Raw genomic sequence first — 21901 nt, forward strand, 5'->3', positions numbered from 1 at the left:
TTCTCCATGTCTTAGCTAACACTATTTTCTCATTTTATTTTTATTAATAGCCATCTTAACAGGTGTGAAGTAGTATTTCATTGTGGTTTTGATTTGTATTTCTCTTATAAATAGCAACATTGAGCATCTTTTCATTGGCTCTTTGCATATCTTCTTTGGAGAAATGTCTGTTCACATCTTTGGTCCATTTTCAAAATGGATTGTTTTTTGTTGCTGAGTTGTATAAGTTTTCTATATATTCTGGATATTAACTCTTTATGAGATATATAATTTGCAAATATTTCCTTCTATTCTGTGGCTTGTCTTTTTACTCTGTTCATCGTGTGCTTTGGTGCACGAAAATTTTAATTTTGATAAGTCCGGTTTATTTCTTTTTTGTTTTGTTGCCTGTGTTTTTGGATATCAGATTCAAGAAATCATTGCCCTATGTTTCTTTTGTGAGCTGTATAGTTTCAGGTCTTACATTAAAGTATTTAATCCATTTTGAGTTAATTTTTATGTAAGGTATTATGTAAAAATAATACTTCATTATTTTGTTTATGGATATCCAATTTTCCCACAGCCATTAGTTGAAAAGACTGTTGAATGGGGAAGCACCCTTGCTGAAAACCATTTGGCCACATTCATGAGGGTTTATGTGTAGGCTTTCTATTGTATTCCATTGGTTTATATGTCTTTATGACAGTACCACACAGTTTTGATTACTGTAGCTATGTTGTAAGTTGTGACATCAGGAAGTGTAAGATCTCTAATTTTGCTTTTTGTCAAGATTATTTTGGTTATTTGAGGTACCTTGAGTTTTCATATAAATTTTAGAATAGGTTTTCCTATTTCTGCAAAAATATAATTGGAGTTTTGATAGGTATTGCATTAAATGTGTAGAATTATTTGAGTAGTATTGCCACCTTAACAATATTAAGTCTTCCAATTCATAAACACGAATGTCTTCCCATTTATTTGGGTGTTCTTTACATTTTTCAGCAGTATTTTACAGTTTTCAGTGTAGAAATCTTTTGTCTCCTTAAATAATTTTAGTCCTAAATATTTCATCATCTTTTGATGCTATTGCAATGAAATTGCTTTTTAAATTTGTTTGAATTGTTTGTTGTTGGTGTATAAAAATGCAACTGATTTTTGTGTGTTTTATACCCTGGAACTTTCCTGATTTTATTTATTAGCTGTAACAGTTGTGTTGTGAAGTCTTTAGGGTTTTTCACTTATAAGATGATGTTCTCTGTGAACAGGGATTATTTTATTTATTCATTTTCAATTTGGATGCCTTTTATTTCTTTTTTTTTTTTTTTGTCAAGTTACTCTGGCTAGAATTTCCAATAGTATGTTGAACAGAAGTGGTAGAATTGGGTATCTTGCCTTGTTTCTGATCTTAGGGAAAAGTTTCAGATTTTCACCAATGTTTATGAGGGTAGCTGTGGGATTTTCATATGTAACCTTTATAACATTGAGGTAGTTTTCTTATATTCTGTTTGTTGAGTATTTTTTTAACCATGAAAGGGTAGAGAACTTCATCAAATGCTTTTTCCTGTATCAATTGAGATGATCACATGTTTTTTTCCCTGTATTCTGTTAATGTGGTGTGTTACTTGATTGATTTTCATATGGTAAAAAGCCTCCTTGTATTCCAAGGATAAAACACAGTTGGTCACGGTATAATCTTTTTACTGTACTGAAGTACTTGGTTTGCTAGTATTTTGTTGAGTAATTTTGTATCAATATTTATTAAGGATACTGGTCTGTAGTTTTCTTTCTGCTTTTTGGTATCAGGATAACTCTGCCCTCATATAACGAGTCAGGAAATGTTCCTTCCTCTAATATTTTTGCAAGAGTTTAAGAAGAATTGGTGTTAATTCTGCTTTAAATATTTGGTAGAATTCACTAGAAAAGCCATTTGGTCATGGGCTTTTCTTTGTTTGAAGATTAATTAATTAATTTAATCTTCTTACTAATTATGTTTATTCAGACTTTTATTTCTTCATGATTCAGTCTTGGTAGATTGTGTGTTTCTAGAAATTTGTCCATTTCATCCAAGTCATTCAATATCTTAGTCTCATAATATTCTCTTATGTTTCATCGTTTATTTTGAATTTTAGTAATCTAAGACTGCTCTTTTTTTTTCTTAGCCAATTAGCTAAAGATTTGTCAATTTTGTCAATCTTTTCAAAGAACCTAATTTTTTGTTTCATTGATTTTCTTTAGTTTTCTATTTGTCTATTGGGTTTGGTAACATTTTTTTCTTTTTCTTTTCCTTTTCTTTTTTCTCTTTTTTTTTTTTTTTTTTTTTTTGAGACAGAGTCTCATCTGTCACCTAGCCAGGCTGGAGTTCAGTGGCACAATCACAGCTCACTGCAACCTTGACCTCCCAGGTTCAGGGGATTCTCCCACCTTAGCCTCCTGAGTAGCTGGGACTATAGGTGCATGCCACCATGCCCGGCTAATTTTTGTATTTTTTGTAAAGATGGGGTTTCACCATGTTGCCCAGGCTGCTCTTGAACTCCTGGGCTCAAGTGATCTGCCCACCCCAGCCTCCCAAAGTGTTGGGATTACAGGCATGAGCCACCATGTCTGACTAATTACAATTATTTACTTAAAGTCTATTTTACCTGATATTAGTATAGCCACTCCTGTTGTCTTTGGTTTGTATTTGCACAAAATATCTTTTTATATCCTTTCACTTTCAACACATGCTTGTCCTTATCTCTTAAGTGAGTGTCTTGCAGACAGAATATAGTTGAATTTTTAAAAAATCCGTTCTGTCAATCTATGTCTCTTGATTGGAGAGCTTAATTTATTTACATTTAAAGTAATTATGATAGGGAAGAACTGACTATTGACATTTTATTATTTGTTTCCTGCATGTCTTATAGCTTTTTAGTCCTTCATTTCTTCTTGACTACCTTCCTTTGTGTTTAGTTGATTTTTATAATGACACTTTTGATTTCCTTCTCATTTTCTTTTGCATATATTTTATAGATATTTTCTTTGTGATAACCATGGACATTACAAGTAACATCAGAAAGTTATACAAATCTATTTTAAGCTGATACCAACTTAACTTCAATCACATACAAAAAGTACTCCTTCATAGCTTCATGCTTCCCTTTACGTTGTCACTGATTACAGTATATACTGAACTTATTAACATAGATTTATGAAGATTTTTATGCCTTTGCTTTTTAAATCTTGCAGAAGCGTAAAGAGTAGAGTTATTAGCCAAGAGTACATTAATACTGGTTTAACATTTGTCCATGTATTAATCTTTACAAGAACTTTATACATTCATATTGCTTTGAATTGCTCTCTAATGTCCCTTAATTTCAACTTGAAGGACTCTCTTTGATATTTCTTGTAAGACAGTTCTAATTGTAATGAACTCCCTCAATGTTTGTTTATCTGGGATATCTTTGTCTCACATTTTTGAACAATAGTTTTGCCAGATATGGAATTCTCAGTTGACAGATTTTTTTTCTTTCAGCATTTTATATCATTTTACTGCCTTCTTGTCTGCAAGATTTCTGCTGAAATATCAACTGCTGAGGTCATCAAAGATCATTTGTTTTGTTGCTTTTCTCTTCCTGCTTTCATAATTCTATCTTTTCTTTGGTATTCAATAGTTTGATTATAATGTGCCTTAGGATAGGGTTTGCCTTCCTTGGGGTTTGCTGAGCTTCTTGTATTTGAATATCCTTGTATTTCTTCACATTTGGAAGTTTTTCATCATTATTGCTTCAAATAAATTATCTGCTTCTCTTTTTCTCTCTTCTTTTTTGATCCCTACAACATGTACTAGGTCCACTTGATGGTGTCCCATAAGTCCTTTAGGCTCCCATCACTTTTTAAAATTTGTTTTCCTTTTATTTCTCAGACTAAATAATTTCAAATAAACTGTCTTCAAGATAATTGCTTCTTTCTTTTGCCTGTTAGAGTCTGATGATGAACACCTCTAGTGACTTTTAAAATTCAGTTATTATATTTTTCAGCTGTAGAATTTCTATTTGGTTTTTTATAATTTTTCTTTGCTGATATACTCTTTTTTTATAAATCATTTCATAGTTTCCTTTAATTCTTTGTCCAGGTTTTCCTTTAACTCTTTGAGCATATTTAAGATAAGTATTTAAATGTCTTTTTCAAGTAAATCTAATGCCTGTGTTTCTTCAGGGACAGCTTCTGTAGATTTATTTTGTTTCATAAAATGGTCCCTTTTTTGTTTTGCTGCATACCTTTGAGCTTTTGTTGAAAAGGAGGCATTTGTTAAAAACAGCCACCTATTCCAATCTTTGCACGCTAGCTCTGTGCAGGGGAAACCTTTCACAAATCATTCCAACAAAAACTTAAAGTCTTCTTAGCCCTTTTCAGGCTTATGTCCCTGAATTTGTGTTTGTGCTTTTTCCAGTTCCTCTCTATACATGGCTGCTTTTAAATGTCTTAATTTCCCTCAGAGTCTCACCTGTGCTTCTTCTTGGAGCCTTAGCTGTTCTGTTTAATCCTTCAATCAGCAATCTATTACTTCAGGCATCTAAGGGTCTGTAGTTTTTTTTTTTTTTCCCTTTGTTTGTAGTTTTCATAGGCTTTGTCTTCTGCTTAACATGACTTTCTGTAGCTTAACATCCCAGCCAATTTTGGGTGGCTGAACTCCAAGTGAGGTGACATAGACACAAATCTCTCAGTTAGCTTATAGACAGGTTAGAACATTGCAAATTTGCTCAGTTCTGCTCTTGCTGGTGGAAGGTAACTGGAGATCAAGCCACCACTTCCCCCTGAACTGTGCTGTGCCGTGCCAGCTAAGAGGTGGAACAAGGACAAGTAGAATACCACAAAATGTCCTAGCATTTTGAAGTGGCTTTTTCTTGATTGAGCATTTGCTTGGTTGCCATAGATCTTTGACTAATTTTCCAGAGCTCCTATAAAATTAGTTTAATCAGTTTCTAGTTATTTGCTTAATGTTTTCATGAAGGAACAATGGCCTGGAAGTTCCTCGTTTGCCATCTTGCTAATATCACCCTCCCTCTTTTTTTTTTTTTAATACAATGGAAACTTGGACCAAAACATGTGGTATCTGAAAAATGATGTTCTTGTCTAAGTGAACTCTCAGCTGGTCTAGGAACTAAAATGGATGCTCAGCACATCCGTGGGACACTGAAATTCCTATTTTGAATTGTTACTATGTATTTCCATAGGAGCCTCTGAGAACTGGAAGGGCAAGGGCAAATAGTCTGAAGAAGACTTTCTTTGTCAGGCATTATATTTTCCCAATTAACATTTCCTGCAGACTTCCTGTTAAAAATGCGAAGATTAGACAAAGTTGGCTGACATTGTAATTGTCCCCCTGACCTTTCTCTAAACACAGGAAGTAGGACCATCAGTTCAGATTTACGTCAATTTATAAACCAGAGTGGATTACTGCTTACTAGGTGTATTGCAGAGGAATTAACTTTTAATTGAGGTGACCCAAAAAGGGAAGCTGTTTCAGCAGAGACCTCTGCCCCAAAATATTGGCTTTTAATGACCAATTTCCTTTCATGTCAATTTACTAGAAATTGTTAGGTTCCGGAATCTTTTACTCACCTCTGATGCTGGAGAGTAAACTCAGGAGAGAGGATAAACACTAATTAAGTTTGTTTTTGTGACAGGGAACTGAGAATGTCATAAGTCTGCTGAAGAATGTCAGAAAGGGAAGAAAACATTGTGTGTTGTTAAATAATAGAACATTTAAGCAATTAAGCTCTTGACCTTGAAGCTCCCTTAATACAGAATAACTTCTATCGCTAGAGCTCATAAAATGACTGTGGACACAGGTTCATTAGAAATGATAACCACTGATTATAATTGTTACATGCCTTATGTTTCTCTTGTTTTTGGACAGTTGGTCTCTTCCACTTGCGTTTGCGGATTTTGCAAAAACTGACACCCATAGAGTGGTTTATTTAAAAATTGATAAGTAAATTTTAAAAATTGTTTATATAGTTATCAATCTATCTTCTATTTTTTTAGGGTACTTAGTAAGAATGCGTCATTTCGATGAAGTCAAGGAATTATTTTCTTGTATGATTTAAGGAATTCTTTCCCACTATTTTATAGTTGCCACCCATGTAGTGGGACTATCAAATGATGACTGCTCACGTTTAAGGAAGAAGAGGAAGGCTTATTACATGTGGAACAGTCTAGACAAATGATGATAAGATTATTTAAATTCTTTTAAATTTGTATAAAGTTATGGGGTACAAACATGCATACATTATGTAGTGGTGAAGTCAGGGCTTTTAAGGTATTCATCACAGGCAGAACATACCTTGTACCCATTAAGTAATTTCTTATTATCCACTCCTCCCACTCTCCCTCCCACACACATCTCTTCTGAGTCTCCAGTGTTTCTTTCTCATTCTACACTCTATGTCCATGTCTACACATTATTTTGCTCCCACTTGTGAGAACATGTAGTATTTATCTTTCCGTATCTGTTGTTTCACTTAAGATAAAGGATTACTTAAATTCTAATTATGTTCTTATACTAACCCCTATGTAACTTAAAGTAAAGAATCACACAAATTGGCATAAGAACTGCGTACTAAATGAAATAATTGATAAATATGCTCATTAAACAAACAAGGAGGTACTATGTGTAAATATAAATGGGTATGATCTTGCTTTGACACCCTTCTAATTGAAATATGATTTTTTTCTTCTCACTAATGCTTATTTTCTCAGATAAGGAAGAAGTAGATAGAATAAAGAATGAAGGAAGTATACCAAGCAATTTCTTTATTTTTAATGAGCTTGTAAAATTGAAATTTCAAAGTGCTATATATTTGTCACAGTGAGGTACATTCTGAATCACAAACAGAATTTTCATTGGAAATCTTTTTTTAAAAAACTACCACATGGATAAAAATAAATGTCCGTTTGCGTCAGTCATGGCAATAACAATTCAGGATTATAATCAGAAATCTCTTTGTTTGAAAGGAGCCCTCAACACATGCTGATGTTGGCAGATAGAAAGCGTTGGGGGTGTCAGTTTCAGGACGAGCTGTATTAACCCCACCCACCTCTTGAAAAATTATTTTACTATCACAGAGAACAAGCCATTTTCGCTGATGAATACAGTCATCACTGCAATAGCTAAACATACAGGGAACACATCAGAGTGGAAAAATAAACATCGATTTCCTTGCCAAAATCAGTAAGTCTGTCTATTCCATTTTGTAAAGGGAAGTCAGTGACCTTTAGTAGGGAGTGTTTCATGCGCGATTATAACTACTTCTTTCGTTAAATCTTACATCCTAAACTATGAGGTTTGAAAAAGGCAACATTTGTAAAAATGAAACTGCTTTGAAAGTCTACTAGTGCCTTGAAACCCAGGGACATCAGAAGACTAAGAAGTGAATTTTCCATAGTAGCATGAGCAAACATGTTCGAGTACTGGTAGATTCAGTCTTTCCCACCTTCCCTCTCCAGGCAGATTCCTGGGGTTGGGAATGAGGAAGACTTGTAATCCAAACACATATTTGCTTCCCCAAAAAGTTTTTATAACAAGATTCCCAAGCTCTGTTGATTGTAGTTTCTGTTAAAGAAAATTTATCTTTAATTAATAAATCTTTGTAGTTTTCTACTAATACTCAGATCCCAGTACCCTGAGAATTTTTCTTATTTCTTTCTTTGAAGTTCAGTGTTTTGCTCCTCATATTCAGGGAAGCAGTGTAGGAAAGCCAATGCTGTTTTACAGGCCCCAGGTGAGTTATTTTAAACTAAGAAGGTTATGTGCAGGAAACCCCCTAGTGGGAACTTTTACTTGGATGTTGCATGGACTTTGATCTCTTTCCTCACTGCTCAGCATGGGGAGAGGCTGCTCCCAGCTCCTGCTGACCCAGCTATGTTCTCAGCCATAGTACTATTTTGATACCTGTGGTTTTCTTGTTCTCGTGAGATCATGTGTTTGCTGGTGGGAAGGGTGAAGGAGCAGGAGGCTGACCTAAGAGTTTTGCTTGAGGTATGAGATTGGGATGTGAAGTCTAGAAGTGAAGTCAGAAGTGAAGTCTGAAAGTCAATAAATATCAGAAACAAGCTTTCAATACTTCTATCCAGGAATCTGTCTCCTGCAGAAAATTCAGACCACAGTAAGCAAAGCCCCACAGCTCAATACAGTAGAATAGTAGATTCGATGTATTTAAATAATAATGAATAATTAAATTTATTTAAATCAAACTACTCAATCAAGCCTTTGAAAAGATTTTAGAATACCTATATGTCCACTTGTACATCTATCTATCCATTTGTAAGACTCAAATCTGTCTTAAGAATATATCACTGAAATGCAATAAATAGAGCTAGATGAACTCACACAAAATCGTGACAGGAAATCTTTTTTTATAGTTAAGTAATACCTTCAGCTCTTGTTTATACACGGTTAACTTGGAGTGAGTTTTCTCAGTGTTGCAACCTGGGCAGTTAATAAGGGCCAAATGGAGAAAGAAATCCTGCCCAAGAGGAAAGGGGAGATTTCTTAATTACTTCCAGTGCCCAGGAAGAGTTACGAAAACTGGAGAATGGAAGGTAAGATGGTCACCTCACGTGAAGATGAATGGTTTCTTGGAGGCAGAGAGAAGGTGGTTTCTCTTTGGCTTCATTTGTGTAAGTTGTTAATACATTATTTTCAGAATGATTTTCAGAATAATGTCATATACCACTGCAGTGATTTCTAGAAACCACAGCTTCAGTTAGCTATATTTCGAACACATTCATGGCTCTGCTGACTTTGCAATTCTGAAAATTTATTCACACAAGAAAATGTGTTTGAAGGGGATCTTGGAAACCTCTGGTTACATAATGTAATATGGGAAGAAGAATGCAAAGCTGTTTGTTAAATACATATTTTTTAGTTTCTGGAAAGTTTGTTAGAAGTAGAATTTTATGTACCAAGTTGATTGAAGTTTTTTTTCCACTGGCAATAAACAATGTTTAAGTGTTTAGCTTGTCTTAGATTTTTTTTTTTTTTTTTTTTTTTGAGACAGAGTCTTGCTCTGTCGCCCAGGCTGGGGTGCAGTGGCCGGATCTCAGCTCACTGCAAGCTCCGCCTCCCGGGTTTAGACCATTCTCCTGCCTCAGCCTCCCGAGTAGCTGGGACTACAGGTGCCCGCCACCTCGCCCGGCTAGTTTTTTGTATTTTTTAGTAGAGACGGGGTTTCACCGTGTTAGCCAGGATGGTCTCGATCTCCTGACCTCGTGATCCGCCCGTCTCGGCCTCCCAAAGTGCTGGGATTACAGGCTTGAGCCACCGCGCCCGGCCGCTTGTCTTAGATTTTCTAACATTAATTTTGAATTGAGTTCTCTTCAGTTGTTCATTCATTCATTCTTTCTTTCTTTTTCATGTTTTCCTCAAGCATGCCTATCACTCTGTTCCCTTTGATAGAATAAAGGCCATCCTAGACCATTGGGCTTTTGAGGAACCCAACGTGTAGTATGTTTGCTGATAAATGTTTTATCATTTTATATATAAAATATATATAAAATAATAAAAGGGTTTGAAGTACACACTTAATACCAGAAAAATTAACACAGCAAATCAAGAGTGAAATGAAAATACAAATTAATCCTAAAGCATGTGCAACTAGCTTGGAAGATTTTTGAAGGCCAAAAAAAAATTCTTATTTTGAATTCCCCAGTGCAACTGGAGTATGTTTGGTGGGTATTCAACTGATGCTTGTTGAATTAATTCAACACAATAAAACGTTAAAAGGCAGCAGGCCGTAAACTGCTGTCTCATATGCTTGTTGTTGGGACATATTAAATTCAGAATGTTTTGACAGAAGGTTAAGCTCTGTATGATTCTTCTGTTTCCATCCTCCATCTATTTTCAGCTATTTTCATTACATTACCCACATCTCTCAAGAGTTCAATTCTTTCTGCTTTTGTTTCATTATTCTAGACAGGTTTTTGTGCTTTAGAAATGCTCAGCAGAGTGCTTTTTAATTCACTGTTTTTCAAGTAAGATTAATTTTCACATTTCCCACAGGTTTAGTCTTTAATCTGCTATATTATAGGACTAGAAAAACATAGCAACAATGGGTAGATGAGGTTTTGAATTTCAAGACGTGGAGCCAAGTTGATGGTACAACAGAAGGGAAAAATATCTCTTTCTCACACACAGAAACATCAGTAATGTGTTTCGTGGAAACTTTTAGGTAGCTAGATCCCAAATTTAAATGAAAAACAAAAAAGTAAGCAAGCTAGGGAATCTATGAGTAAGTAAGCAGAGGATATCAGCCCCTGCCATTCTCAGTGGATTTGTCTGATCTATATATTTCTTCCAATTTTAGACCCAAATTTCCCCAAAAAGGCATTTTTAAAAAATTGTATAAGCCAAAGTGACTTAATTCTTCAACACCGTTATGTTCATAACTTGGCAAATGATCATCTCCAGCTCTTTGGAGAAGGTTGTTAAAATTCATCTTGTAAAGAAACCACCTAATTGACTTATTCTAGGAAAAGCAACAACTCTTTTTAGTGTAATGAGTGACCTTAGGGACTTTATTATATTTCTACTGCATAGAACTCAATCTGAAAGGTTTAAATATAGTTCTTTACACTAGAGAAAATTCCTTAAACACAGTATTTTATTTTATTAATGCTAAGTGATTGAGAATAGAAGGTGACTGGTCTTTTTGTTAACGGATGAATTACAAGATTAAAGAAAAGTGTCTAAGTAGAATAGCAAATATAGTCAAGTTAAATAGGAACGGGGCCAGAGTTGTGAACATGGTCTTACAGAGGGACATTCTGAACTCTAGACTTTTGTTTATGAGAAAGCTCTTTTTTGTCATGACCATTTATATCATTCAGCCACTTTTTCTCCTTGTCTAAAGGAGCATGTACCTCAGTGTCGTTTGCCATGCTCTACAGCTACTGGCTTGTATCATTGCTTCTTCCTTTCACCCAAAAAATTCCTCAGAATTCTCTACTTCGTCATCCTCTATTCACTCTCAATCCATTATAGTCTGCCTTTTGCTTTCACTTTCACCCACACATTCATTTCTAGAAAAAAAAATAGTAAAGAGTTTTTTTAAAAATTGTTTTTATTTCCCTTTAAGATAGGTGAATTCATCTTAGGAAGTAACTAGTTTTAAATAGTTTTGAATTTTGAACAATTGCCTATCCACTGATGTCAATTTAAGGAGAAAATGGCTCTTTAATTTATTAAATAAAGAAAAAAGAAGCTTCTGCAGAATGAAGAAAATGTCAGGCCTTGGACTTTGACTTAGAAAACCAGCCATGGTATTGCAGATAAATGACATAAGTTTATGGAGAATCTTAGATCTCTTTGGCAAAGCTTAGAAGAAAGAGAGTGAAAAGCAATCATCTGATGGCTTATTCCCAGAGCCCACCTTACCTGCCATTTCTGCATTTTTCCACAATCTTGTCCCTAACTATTTCTGGTAGCCTTCTCCCAGTCATCCTCACCCGCACTGACTTTCTTACACGTAATTTTATAGTTTTCCACCTGCTCCTTCTCAGTCACCTTCTTGACTCAATAACTGTCGAGATGTTATTCCCCAGGCACTCTTTCCAGTTGTGGACCCTCCTCTGAGCTCAAGACCTATGTTTCCATTTTCTCCATGCAAATCTCAACTTGCTCATCTTTTAGGGACTTTATATTAATAGATTCTAACTAATATTTTACTCCTTTCACCTTTCCTGTCCAAACCTGTGTCTCCTGCTGTGTAAATTGCCCCACATAATGGAATTGTGTTGCCTCAACATTCTCATTCTCCATATCCAGTCACCCCCAAATCCACTGTCAGATCTTCCTCTGAAATAGCTGTCCAGTCTCTTTTCTCTTATCCACTCACCACCTGTTACCACTCACCACCTGTCACCAGCATGTTCAAATAGTCTCTTGCCTAGGCCCTCTATTCCTAGTTTCTTTTTCTTCCAACCATCCTCTAAACATTCTAGAGTGGCTTTCAATTACTCCAAATCCTAAAATAAAGTGGAAACTTTTAGCTTGTCGTATAAGAACTTTCAAGCTCTGGCTCCAGTCTAGTTGGCCAGCTTCATCTTCTACAGGGTCTTCCTTGGCACCAGTCAAGAATTTTTGTGATTTCTTGTCAGTTATTCCACTTGGAAAGACCTAATTAAATGCTACTTATTCAAAAGTGCAGATGGAATGTATATCCTGTTGATGCCCCCCCTCAATCTTCGTTCATTCCAAAGGGATTGGTCCATACCTCTGTTACAAGAATATAGAAGGTGCTCAGTACGTTCCCTCTGCAGCTCAAGGAAGCCTAGATTTGTTTACTATATATAGACAAATTATAGTTGTATATATTTATAGGTTTCCTGGATTTAAAATCCATTGATCTGGCATAATTCCTGGCTTACCTGTTTGTTATATGACCATGGATAGGACATGTAAATAGATTTAATAATAAACCACCTGATGAATTTGTGAGAGTTAAAAGGAAAAAAAGTATATGAAATGACTTTGCAGATCATAGTATTTTATAAAAATACATTTTTGTTCACTGTCCGTAAAAGTTGATCAGGAATAAATCTGATGGTTCGCATCCATTTAAGAATCAGAAAACAGAACAAGTTCACTTTATGATGGTTAGAGAGGTATGTCTTTCCTTCACTCCTGATTTCTATGAAGAGAGATTTTCTTGGTTTCTTTCAATGTCTTTACTTTCTCTAACTGAGAATATGGAATAAATTACCTGATAGATAAATATCAGAATAATAGCTGGTGGGCATTCTAAGCTTAGCTTCACCCTTCTTTGTTTTGAGAGCTGTCTTCACAGAGAGGAGGAGATTTCTTCTGCTTCCCCTCTGTAGAGGATGAAATGTGTGGAGGAAAACCTGTCCACTTGGTCAGCAGACCTAAAGCTATGTCCACCAACCTGGATTTTATCTGTTATATTGGTAATATAGTTTGGATTTGTGTCCCCACCCAAATCTCAGGTCAAATTGGAGAAGGGACCTAGTTGGAGGCGATTGGGTCATGGGGGTGGATTTCCCCCTTGCTGTACTCATGACAGTGAGTGAGTTTTCACAAAATCTGATCATTTAAAAGTATGTAGTGCTTCCCCCTGCTCTCTCTCCTGCTGCCATGTGAAGAAGTTCCTTGCTTCCCCTTCACCTTCTGCCATAATTGTCAGTTTCATGAAGCCTTCCAGTCATGCTTCCTGCTAAGCCTACAGAACTGTGGGTCAATTAAACCTCTTTTCTTCATAAATTACCCAGTCTTAGGTAGTGTTTTATAGCACCACCTAATGCTACTTGGACTAATGCAGAGAATTGGTACTGAGAGTGGGGTGCTGCTATAAAGATAACTGAAAATGTGGAAGTGCCTTTGGAACTGAGTAATGGGCAGAGGTTGGAAGAGTTTGGAGGGCTCAGAAGAAGACAGGAAGATGTGGGAAACTTTGGAACTTCCTAGAAACTTGTTCAATGATTTTGCCCAAAATGCTGATAGTGATATGGATGATGAAGTCCAAGGTGAGGTGGTTTCAGATGAAGATGAGAAACTTATTGGATACTAGAATAAAGATCACTCTTCCTATGCTTTAGCAAAGAGACTGGCAGCATTTTGTCCCTGCCCTAGAGATCTTTGAACTTGAGAGAGATGATTTAGGGTATCTGGCAGAAGAAATTTCTAACCAACAAAACATTCAAGATGTGACCTGGCTGTTTTTAAAAGTGTGCACTCATGTGTGCACAAGGGGATTTTCTGCAACTGGAACTTATATTTAAAAGGGAAGAAGAGCATAAAAGTTTGCAAAATTTGCAGCCCAGCCACGTGGCAGAAAAGAAAAACCTTTTTTTCTGGAGAGAAATTCAAGCCTGCTGTAGAAATTTGCGTCAGCAAAGCGGTACCAAATGTTAATAGCCAAGACAATGGGGGAAATTGTCTCTAGGGAATTTCAGAGACCTTCACAGCAGCCCCTCTTATCACAGGCCCATGGCTCAGGACATGGCACCCTGTGTCCCAGCCACTCCAGCTCCAGCAGTGGATAAAAAGGACCAAGGTACAGCTTGGGCCATTGCTTTAGAAGGTGCAAGCCCCAAGCCTCGGCAGCTTCCATGTGGTGTTGGGCCTGCAGGTGTGCAGAAGGCAAGAGTTGAGATTTGGGAACCTCTGTCTAGATTTCAGAGGATGTGTGGAAATACTTGGATGTCTAGGCAGAACTCTGGGAAAAGGATGGAGCCCTTATGGAGCAAGGATGGAACCTCTACTAGGACAGTGTGGAGGGGAAATGTGGAGTTGAAACCCCCACACAGAATCCCCACTGGGGAGCTGCCTAGTGGATCTGTGAGAAGAGGGGCATAATTCTCCAGACCCCAGAACAGTAGATCTATGAACAGCTTGCACCAGGCACCTGGAAAAGCTGCAGATACTCAATGCCAGCCCATTAAAGCAGTCATGGGGACTGTGCCCCTCAGAGCCACAGCGGCAGAGCTTCCCAAAGTCTTAGGAGCCCTCTTCTTGCATCAGCATTCCCTGGACATGAGACATAGAGTCAAAGGAGATTATTTTGGAGTTTTAGGATTTAATGACTGGGCTGCTGGGTTTGAGACTTGCATGGGGCCTGTAGTCCCTTTGTTTTGGCCACTTTCTCTCATTTGAACTGAGGGCATTTATCCAATGCCCCTTGTATCTGGGAAGTAACTCTTTAAAAACTCTTTCTTATTTACCACTTATTATAACTATCTCCTTGCTACTATTACTAAACAATTTTTATGTGAACAATTATCTTTCTAGGCATGAACAGCTACTTAATTTCATGAAGTTGCATATGTTTATGTCATTTGCCATATTTTGCTTTCGTTCTTGTTTTTTGTATACTGTAGTTTCTCCTTATCTATGGGTGAAACATTCCAATACCTCCAGTGGATGCCTGAAACTGTAGATATCATCAAACCCTATATATGCTGTTTTTTTAATCTGATAATTGAGAGGGCTCCTAGGTGACTAATGAGTAGGTAGTATATACTGTATGAAAATACTAGACAAAGGTATGATTCACATCCCAAGTGGGATGAAGCAGAACAACTTGAAATTTCATCATGTTACTCAGAACAATGGCAGTTTAAAATTTATGAAATGTTTATTTCTGGAATTTTACATTTAATATTTTTGGACCAGGGTTGATCATGAGTAACAAACTGCAGAAAGTGAAACCACAGGTAAGGGGGGCTATTGTACTTGACCCTTCCTGCCTCTTGGATTATATACTACTGAGCAGGAGACATTGTTATACTCACCATTGCAAACCTCCACAGTACCTTCAATATGCCAGAGGTTTACTTAATATTTGGTGAATTGAGTGTGTAGCTCCATGTTAGATTATTAGACTCAGTGAATATTAGAACTATTGCATTCTTGTATACTTTAAGCCAGTTATTCTTGATGGGAGATGATTTTGCCCCTAAGGGAGCATTTGGTAATATCTGGAGATGTTTTTCATTTTCACAATTGTGTATGTTTAGGGTTCCATGGTATTTAGAGAGTAGAGTTCAGGGATGCTGCTCAACATTCTACAAGGCACAGGATAGTTCCCTGAAACAAAAAATTATCTGACCCAAATGTTGATGGTGATAAGGTTGAGAAATCCTGCTTTAAACACAAAAAATATTATCCACAAAAATACCTTTATGGTCCAATATAGTCTTGTACTAATAATAATAACCAGAATTTTAAAATAAATATCACTTAAATAGGGTTCAGCATTTTTTGAGAAATGCAACTCTGTTATTTGAGGGATTTCTGAAATTAGAAATTTGAGAGTTTTTATAGAGCTTTTTTCCATCATGGTGTGAACTTTATTAACCTCATAGCTCATCTCAACTTATGATATAAGTCCAATAGAGGAATATTTCTCCTGCTTTAAAAATTTGGTTTATGGCTGGGCGCGGTGGCTCAAGCCTGTAATCCCAGCACTTTGGGAGGCCGAGATGGGCGGATCACGAGGTCAGGAGATCAAGACCATCCTGGCTAACCTGGTGAAACACCCTCTCTACTAAAAAATACAAAAAACTAGCCGGGTGAGGTGGCGGGCACCTGTAGTCCCAGCTACTCGGGAGGCTGAGGCAGGAGAATGGTGTAAACCCGGGAGGCAGAGCTTGCAGTGAGCTGAGATCCGGCCACTGCCCTCCAGCTTGGGTGACAGAGCGAGACTCTGTCTCAAAAACAAAAAAACAAAAAAACAAAAATTTGGTTTAATGTTTTATAAAAATGACAAACAGATGCCAACCTTGCATATGTTTTTAAAAAGTAGTTTCAATGTTTTCAAGTGTGTTTAAGTTTTATAAATGTGATCATAGAATAAAATGTTATGGGTATATTTAGTTTTTTATTATGTATTATTTTGCAACTGAAGAATTAAATGCAAAGGGCATGAAAGAGCCTGCTACAGATAAAGACATAGAAAATAGAGACATAGAGAACAGAGAGAATAATACTCTTTTCCTTTGCTTAAGACATAAGATACCCATTTTCTGCTTCATCCATCTTAGGCAAGCTATGGTATTAGGGAAGTAGTGGCAGAATGGTTATGTTGGGAATTGGAGAAAAAGCTGTGGCAAGACTTGTTTAAAGTAGAAAAAGAATTCACCCCTGCGTTCCCCTTTTCTAGCATCTTCCTTCTCAGTTGCTAAGAATGTGGCACAGCCTGTAAAGTAGCCTGATTCTTTATGTGGAGTGCGTGATTCTGTAGTCCAGTAATATTTCAGGGAATGCTAAAGTTGTGATATTTCTGCCATCTGCCTGTTGAGACATTGTCATATCATATCTTTTGATGCTTGGATCCACAAGAAAAAGAAATAGGAATTAGTTTTCTACATTAGGAGGTTTTCACCTTATCTCTTTTAGTTCAACAAAAGGCAGGGCACATGCGTTTTCTACTCCTCTCTCTTTATTTAAAAAAATGATAATGATGATGATAATAATACCTGTCCTACATAAGTGAAACTACTGGTTTGAGGATCAGATTTAATAACATGTGGGTTTTGAAAGCTAACACACTTTACAAATTACATGAATTATTATTTAACAAGCACGTACTTGAGTTTTGAGGAGAGAAAGAAAACCCTTGAAAACTTTTAGAAGCCTCCTGTTTTTCTGACAATATGGCAGTAAGTGAAAATTTTCCTTCTGGAGGATCCTAGAAACTGCTGTGTTGGGTCACAGCTTTTGAAGATAGAGTAAGTTTTACTGTAAGGAAAAGTTGATAGAATATGTGCTTCTCCCCACCCCTTTTAAACTTCAAAAATAAGACTCTAATTACAGATATCTTTTCCAGATTGAACCACCACTAATTTAACCAAAAACATGTGTGTGTAACAAAAGAACTTGTAAAAGGAACATTTGAGGTTTCACATGGATTTTTGCAAAAGACAAACACAGTAAAATCACAGAATTGGCTGACGGACACTCTGCTATACTAAGGCTATAAAGGTTTTATTGAATCCTTGGGACTTATAATATCCATTCATCCTTTAAGAGAAACGAAAGGTCTTAATCCACAGAGGATCTTTCCACAGCTTACCAGAGAAGCAAATCCTCCTACCTTGAATGACACAGTCTAGGGCTTTCCGGAGCCCATTGTGATTTGCACATCTGATCTTCATCGATCCCAATATCAGATGTGCTGTGGAGAGGTCTCAGCCCTGTCATTTAGCATATGACCTGAAATGATATGAGAACTGGAGTTATTGCAGTATGTTTCCGATTAGGAAATTGCCCATTTTGCAACTCTCATTTCAGAAAGATGCCTAATAATGCCAAGAGTACTAAATAGATATTCACCAATCACCAAACAATGTAAGTTTAATTGACTCATATTCAAGATGAATGTGCTCAGAACCAGACACCTAGAGACCACTTATTAAAACCAGGAAGGCTGACAAATGGAGATTCACTCCACACCCCATGGAAAAGCCCTCAAAGTTTTGTAGTAATATTGAGAAAATTTATTTAATAAGTTGAATTCAATAAACAGTTCATTTTCCCTGGTGCAGCCTAGTTACACACTCTTATTTTCTTTGTCCTTTCTCATAAGCTGTTAAGAGAAATTGTTGAGAAGTTGAGCAGACCAATACACTAGACCATGAGCCTTAGAGGCCGTCAGCTAGCTTAGATAGATAGGCAATATCTGCTGTATTATTACACTACTTGGAAATGAGGAGGGTCATTGTAATGAGAAATGTCCTTTGGACTGTTTTGAAACACTGTGATTGAGGGGGAGGAGAAAAGGGAGCTGTTGCTGAGCAGTTATCTATCCCTTTTGTCAATTATAGGGCCCAGTATATCCACATTCCCAGTCCTGAGCACAACAGATTCTTCTCAAACATGAAGAAAAAAGAAAGACCTGTGGGCAAATACTATTCCTTTTTTTTTTTTTTTAAAGCAGCTTTATTGAGGTATAATTGACAAAAATGTACATATTTAGGGTGTACAACATGATTTTATATGCATATACATTATGAAATATTTACCACAATCAAGTTAATGAACACATCAATCATGTCACATAATAACCTTTTTTATTTTGTAGTGAGAACAGAAGATCTAGTCTCTTACAAATGTCAAATATACACTATAGCATTATTAAGTATAGTCACCATACTGTACATTAGAGTCCCAGAATGTATTTATCTTATGAATGCAAGGCACTTGGGGTAATGCCTTTATTACTTATCTCTCAAATTCTTCTATACTGGTAATAAAAGTAATTGTGCAGCCACCATCTCTAATAATCACTGGTTATCTGTTGATACATACAGCAGTTATTATATAGAATAATATTATAATTTCTTGTCTAAATACTTTCAGTAAAAGGTAATAAATATCTGGTTAAAGGCAGCAAGTAATTCAGGGTCACATACATTTTTCCAATATTTAACAAAATAAAATTTAAACAGTTAACCAAAAAAAAAAAGCAGCCAAAAATTTACTAGTAGCAATCAAACCAGGAAAAGTACTGAATTTTATGACAAATATTTCTAAAGGTAAAGCCAAGGAAAAATCTCAAAATGTTTCTACGTGGGTTTAAGCAATAGTGAGATCATCAGCCAGAAGCAATACCAATGAAAGACTGATAATTAATAAAATCTTATGAATATGTATCACTATTCTTTAATGTGGAGAGATGTGAGTCAATGAAATGAGTAGGAAATATTGGGAAATTAGAAAAATATTCAAGTATGAAACACCTACATGTCACTGTAAGACCAGAGCAAAGGCAGAGAGGACAGTGAGGGTTTGCAGTTTTCTGGTCCCTTGCTGAACTGGGAGAATGGAAGGAGTCTACATCCATGGTGGGTGGAATGAGTCCCTGTGCAGGATTTTTAATGGAATTTTGGAAAGGAAATCAGAGTTCATGTCCCTTTTGATGAGTCAACCAACTAGGCCCTTACACTCACCAATTTGTACACTGAAACTTCAAAAAAGTAAACAGACAGCAGCTCCTAGACCTCAAATTATAGCTTGAGTAGGAAAAGACAAATCAACCCCATATAAGAAGAGAAGGAAATGGAAGATAATTCACTTATACCATATTAGAGCTCATAAGTTCTGCATATTTTGCATAAGCAAGGTGAAAAAAAAGTCATGACAGATATGCAAATGTATTAAAGCAAAATGTTTTAAATGGGAAAAAGGGGAGAAAGGAAGGAAGGATGAAGGGAAGGAAAAAAAGATGCAGCAGGCATAACAAAATGGACTCAGTTTGAAAGAAAAGACAAACCAAGAAAAAGAAGCAGATTTCCCACTAGTGTCAAAAAAAAAATTGAATAAGATTCATTCAATAAAACAGGCCTATGAATTTTTTTAAAAAAGGGAGAATAATGTTAACATGGAAAGTGAAATAAAGAGATAAAATTGAGAACCAGACAAAACATTACAGAGTTACCAAGTTAACCATAAAGGGAAAGGAATGTAATAATGGCAAAGAGAAAATCCTTGAGATAATTACTCTGAATTCAGAAAAAAAGGAGACAAGGAATAATCACAGAGTCGATGAAAAAGATGGAAGGCAGAAATGATACAACATAGGAATAATTGGTTTCCTTTAATTAGGGAACTGTACTAATGGAACAGAAATAAGTTTACAGAAAACTTTTCCCCAAAGGAAGGAAGGAATAAACTGTATATTGAAATGACATGTGGTATATAAGCAAAAAATTGATAAAGAAGAATTTACATGGAAATTCCAAATAAAATCTGAAGACCTTCAATTGCCTCAGAGCCCAAGGTGACACATGTGTCCATTGCCTCTGTGACTTCATCTCCTATTTATTCTTGGCAGCACTCACTCTTCACTGGCCATGCTTGTCTTCCTTGCTGTCACTGAATACATCAGGGTACAATAATGCCCAAGGTCTTTGCATCTGCTCCACTTTCTGCCTAGAAGGCCCCTCATCAGATACCCACATGCCTGGGTTCTTTATTACCTTCCCAATAAGACTTTCCCTGCTTGTTAAAATCGAAGCACAGTATTCAGTCACTCTTATCCCACTTTCTCACTTGATTTTCTCCATAGCAATTATCTCCTTCTGATATATTATGTAATTTACTTTTTATTTTAGTTTCTGTTTCTCTCTACAATACAAGGTATGCACCCCCAAGGGCAAGATTTTGCTTTTGTCTTTGTTTTTACTGCTCTTAGTTCTAAAAAAATGACTGACATAGTATAGATAATTGATAAGTATCTATGAAATAAATGATGCCTGTGGGTAATTACTTGCTAAAGAAGCAAGTCAGCCATCTCCAGTGAACAAGCAAGAATGAATCAATAAAGACTGTAAAGGCACCAAGACTAAGTCTGACAGGCAGTGCTGTGCCGGAGCCAGTGTGCCCTGGCTCCTGGAGCCAACTCAACTCTGTGTTCAGTGACATCATATGGTAACCTGAAGTCAGCCATGAGAGCATTCATACCACAGAAATCAGCGAATGCTACAAGTGAGGGCATTTTTCCTAGAGGAACTGGCTATTCAACCTTTACTAGTATGTGGCTATGTAAAGGAAGCAACCAAACATGGAATCAGAAGGCTGAAATTTGAATCCCAGCTCTACTACATACTAGTTCTCTAATTTGGGAAGATCATTTCCCAAGGCTGGGTCTCGGTTTTCTCAACTTTAAAGTGAGAGGGAGGAAACCCGTCATGAAGGTGGTCTGAGAAAAAACACACGGAAGGGATTTTGGAATGTCTGAGCTCTACTCACTTGGCCTCTCCACTCCACATAGCCCAGGCACCGTTGAAAACCCTCACTGTCTACCCCCTGGATTTTCTGGGCTATCAAGTAACGAGATTTATTTGTATTTACATGGTTGGATACAGCTTCCCGTATTTTGTTAATAATTTTGACTTTTAGTCTGTAATTTTGTAGTTTAGCTACAAAATTCTGTAGATAAGACTTTTCTATCTTGTTTTGGAATCAAAGTAATACAGATATCATTAAATTAATTGAGAAGCATTCTCTAATTTTCTGTTCTCTGGGAGAGTTTTTATAAGACTGACTGAAATAATTTCCTTTTGGAATATTTGATAGAACTTGCTTACTTCTGGACCTGGTGGTATTTTGAAAGCTATATTTCTATTGATTTGATTTACTTAAAGATTACAAAGATACTAAGAGTTTTGTTTTTGTTGATTCGGCTTTGATAAGTTATATTTTCTCAGAAATGTGTATATTTTATCAAATATTTAAGGCCAATAAACATTCAAAATGTTTTCTCTTTTTTTAACTATAATTTTTTTTTAAAATAGCACAATCTACAGGAAATACCCATTATGTCTAAGGCAGGTAACCTGACTCTAACATTAACAAAATACTGCCTAGCATCAGGAAAATAACTCATGCCAGGTATCAAGAAGTCAGAATATTAGAAAACAA

General features: G+C 36.2%; 1 long non-coding RNA gene across 2 annotated transcripts in view; it reads right to left on the bottom strand.

Annotated features, from left to right (window-relative positions):
• The window catches only part of LOC123573927 (uncharacterized), a 232434-nt gene that overhangs the window by 35575 nt on the left and 174958 nt on the right, over positions 1-21901 (bottom strand). For both annotated transcript variants that reach the window (XR_012414509.1, XR_006698652.3), the window contains one exon: positions 17574-17692. This is a non-coding gene — a long non-coding RNA (uncharacterized lncRNA). The remainder of the gene's footprint in view (positions 1-17573; positions 17693-21901) is intronic.

Source organism: Macaca fascicularis, chromosome 6 (assembly GCF_037993035.2).
Source record: "Macaca fascicularis isolate 582-1 chromosome 6, T2T-MFA8v1.1".
Classification (NCBI taxonomy): Eukaryota; Metazoa; Chordata; class Mammalia; order Primates; family Cercopithecidae; genus Macaca; species Macaca fascicularis.